Source organism: Sitodiplosis mosellana, unplaced genomic scaffold (assembly GCF_009176505.1).
Source record: "Sitodiplosis mosellana isolate CC-2019 unplaced genomic scaffold, AAFC_SMos_1.0 Smas_scaffold_6191, whole genome shotgun sequence".
Classification (NCBI taxonomy): domain Eukaryota; kingdom Metazoa; phylum Arthropoda; class Insecta; order Diptera; family Cecidomyiidae; genus Sitodiplosis; species Sitodiplosis mosellana.
Genome location: NW_022601432.1, coordinates 3253405 through 3257685, shown reverse-complemented (window position 1 = coordinate 3257685; position 4281 = coordinate 3253405). Strand labels below are relative to the sequence as shown.

At 35.9% G+C, this 4281-nt stretch overlaps 1 protein-coding gene across 1 annotated transcript in view; it reads right to left on the bottom strand.

Moving 5' to 3' along the window:
- LOC129576963 (zygotic gap protein knirps-like) overlaps positions 1–1619 on the bottom strand; it is a 114250-nt gene extending 112631 nt beyond the window's left edge. The window contains exon 1 of the mRNA XM_055463207.1: positions 1608–1619. The gene's annotated coding sequence lies outside the window, so the exon portion shown is untranslated. The remainder of the gene's footprint in view (positions 1–1607) is intronic.
- Positions 1620–4281: the final 2662 nt, after the last annotated feature.

Genomic DNA, 4281 nt, shown 5'->3' with positions numbered 1-4281 from the left:
TTGTTTCAAATATATTTTGTTCGCACACACACACACACACTATGAAATAATGAGTACGAAACGGGCAGCTGCAACGTTGCGCTTCAAACACAAAAAGCGCCATCTGCACATATTTGACTATTCAATGTGAACTAGCTGTCATCAGTATCGTTGAGTCATCGATGCTCAATTTTGGGTCGTAAACGGTACATTGAAAATTATCATCGATACTGATGACAGCTAGTTCACTTTGAATAGTCAAATATGTGCAGATGGCGCTGTAAAATCGTTCACCACTGACAAACGTCAAATTAGTATGGAAAGATGTCAATGTTGCAGCCTCCCGGTACGAAATCAAAACAAGGTACAAAACGAGGGACGTATGACACAAAAAAACATATATTTTATGACATCATCCGCAAAATAATTAATGATGTTCCATAAGGTATATTTCAACAATTTTGAACAATAATTTTTCAGTTCCATAGGTTCTACCAAATTATGGCAGAAATTTCTTCAAATTACAATATTGCCACAGAACGAAGAAAAACTCACACACACACACATTAGATTTAATGCGTCGAAAAAAGATTCAGTTTTTGTGAAGGTTAAGTAATGACAAGGCAAAAAACAAAAATATATATATTAATACGCCGCCACCGACAACGACAAACAAGAGCAATGAAGGGAATTTTCGTAAAATACATATTTGAATATGGAAATAGCAACATTGTACTAGATTCTATTTTGATTTCATTTTTATTATTTACTACACTAGAATTGGTATAATCACCCAGAACAATTATTCTACCATTATTGGTGAAGTGGGACTGAGGTAGAATAACCCAAATTTTTACACAAAAAAGGGAGAAACGCAAAAATTTATCATTGTAATTTTCATATTCGAAAGAATGTTCTCAGGTGGCTCAGCAAAATTTCAGACATTATTTCACCGTTTCAACAATTCACCTCACACTGGATTATTCCGCTATCATCATCATTTAAAAAGGAAAAGAACACCTCAAGGCGCTTTTTTTTTCATTAAGTCAGTATTCTTCGAAAGTATATTCTGGAAAGGGTTTTCCAATCTCTTTCAAAATACTCGCTATAATCGTTTTCGATTGATTTTCAGCCAGATCGTGGATAAAAAATAAGATGAAAAATTATTATTGCTCTGAATCTAATTCACAAATTTATGGATTAATTTATTACAAGTTATTTATTTTGTTGAATTATCTGCAATAAATGTTGAACTAATAGTAACCTGGTGTTTTCGACGTTTTTTTTGTTTTGATGCTTTAAAATCTTTTAGTGAATGAAATTTTGTAAAGAATTTTTCTTCATTCAATTATCAGGCCATTGGTTAGCGATCAGACGATAGCTGGGCGATTTTTGTTCAATCATTGGAAAAAAGGGTGAGGTGCTTCGTATGTTTACCAAAAGTGCCGAAAATAATTGTAGACACATCACCACTCTATGCCCCATGCAAATTGCCTCATCTGTGGCGTTTTGATTTTGTAATGAGATCATCTTTCGATTACAGTTTTAAAACTTTAGAGTTGTTGAAATTTTCTATCCCATCGAAGTGTGAATCTATGAGCATTTTATATGAGTAAATTTGCTGAGTGGTTCCTGTTAACAGATTTTTGTGCCGTTCTCGGAACTTGTTGGAGCTATTGTGATGATAAATACCGCAATTTGAAGCTAATTGCAATTGCTTTCGATCCCGCCTGACCGATTTTTCATATATGATCTTGTTTCATAGTCACACACCAGATCAAATATCACAAATCGGTCAGGCGGGATCGAAAGCAATTGCAATTATCTTCAAATTGCGGTATTTATCATCACAATAGCACCAACCACTACTGAGAATGGCACAAAAATCAGTTGACAAAAAGTATACTCATCAAAATTACTCATATAAAATTTTGAAGTCATTTTTAGTGGTGTGTGACTGATTTTCAAACGAAACCACTGTTCAGCAATCAATTGGAGGCGTTCCTCTTCGGAGAGGTAACACCCCAAACCGTACCCAAGAACACTATCTTGGTCAACATGTACCAAAGTACGCAGAAAATAGCCTTCACCAGGCACGAATGCTGGACCTGCAGTGAGACCTGTACAAAACATATTATTAGTATAAGTACTTATGCACTTATACATTTAATGTTTATATTTACCTTCATCTGCAAAGTGCTCGAGGAACAAATTACGCATCTGAGTCATTGTGGCGTATTGCTTGCCCTCATACATTATTTGAACGTCATCCAGCTCATGTCCAGGCTGAATTTTTTTTATATTTTGAGAGGTATTGGTTCCAGGAACATGGCTGAATATTGTAGAGGGGGAATTTCGGTTTTAATATTTTCATTAGAAATAGTCAACCGTTTCCACGCTTAACCAACTGTCTTTCCCCATAATTTCTTTCCCATTGTCTGCAAAACATAAATATTATTTTAAATTAAAAATGAATATTTGATAATTTATATGTCTTCTTTTTATTCATTCAACACTCATTTTCAACTCTGTTTCGGCTTTCTTCTCACAAACTTTGAGGTGTACTGTATAAATAGCCACAGTCTCAAGCATGACACGGCAATATTTACATGGTGATAGCTGATAAAGAAAAATTCAACATTAAATCCTGATAAGGAATGATTTGGAGAAAAAAACGGATCAATAATTAAACATTTATTCACCTTATACTCATCGCAATCAATTACACAAATGTATTTGTTCAATTCTACCGTATTGTCAAATGTGCGTCCACTGGCTTTACATCTTTCTTCCTGTAATCAAATAAATAGCGTAGAGTGAGAATATATTTTATAAATATTTCATGATAAAACTCACATGACTTTTCGGTAGACATTCGTGGTTTCTGTATCCAGCTCTGTTCGCAAATCTTTTACCACAGTTTGTACATTCAACCATAGGGAAAGTGCCACAATACATTTCAAATGTAAGTCATTTGACACATAGCAGTCAATGCCATCTCAATTCCAACTCATTGAATCATTGTATTTTTCGGCAATTTTTTTCAAACGTGTATGGCTTTACTAGAATATAATCAACTTTACGGCGACGCTAACAGCTTCTCTGTGGGCCGGTACGATTTGCGCGCAACTGATAAGAGATAAGAGATAGATGTCTTTAGCAATGTTATAGAAGACCTCAAGTACTACAACTGCCGAAGACAACAAGTTGTTATCTCTTATCAGTTCCGCGGAAACCGTGAAAAACCGCGGAGGCTAGACGGGATGCCAACATACTTCCTTTTAACGCAGATAGAATCAACAGAAAACATACTTTCCTTTTCAAAAATATAAATCGACAAAAAAACATACATTCTTTTACGTCTCACGAATAGATATACAATAAATTAATATAATAATTCACGTTTCAGAAATGACTGAATCAATAAGAAACGTTTAGATAAAATTCAATCGATATAAAATTAATAAATATTCACTGATTCAGCATTGTTATGCTTACCACAGGTCTGACTTCGGAGCAGGTCTCTTCGTACCATCCGATAAATTTGTTGCAAGTGCAAAACAAGTAGTCGTCCTTCCATTTCGTATTTTCGCCTTTCAACGACGATTTCTCGGCCAAGATGAAAAGCTTGCAAACATATTTAACTGATGCAATGGCCACGATTTCTTTATTGTATCCTTTGCAGATGCAATAGTAGCACAGCTGGGGCAATAATGTGTCTCGCTCCAACACACACCGCAAGGCGCATAATACGAACTGAGCATAGAGAGCCAACACACAGACACGCGCATGTTACAACGATTGAGTGTGCACAGGACTGAGAACACTCTATCGTAGTAGCCATGCGTACTGGTGTGTGTTGGCTTCCTACGCTCCTATGCTCCGTTCGTATTATGCGCCCTGCGGTGTGTGTTGGAGCTTGTCATTATATTTCGCATTTTCAACGCGGCGGGCTGAGTTTCAACGCACCGAGAGCATATGGAATGCATTTGAATTGTGTACTGTTCGTTCATGGTGATACAGCGAGCGGAGCTCAATCACATTCTCTCACTAATACTGACATTTATGAACTCTTGATACCCTCCGTCGAAATAAGTTGATATTTTTAACCATTCATGCAAACATACTCTACTTATTCAAAAACCAATGTGTTAAATTGAAGTATTGGTCGCCGCCAAGTGTTCAAATGACAGTTCCATTGATTATGTTTGCTTAATACCTACAGTCAGTCAAAAAAGTATTCGGCCACTTGAATTTTTCTGTAGCCATGTTTGTCGAGAGGTCGAAATTGTGCGCAAAAAA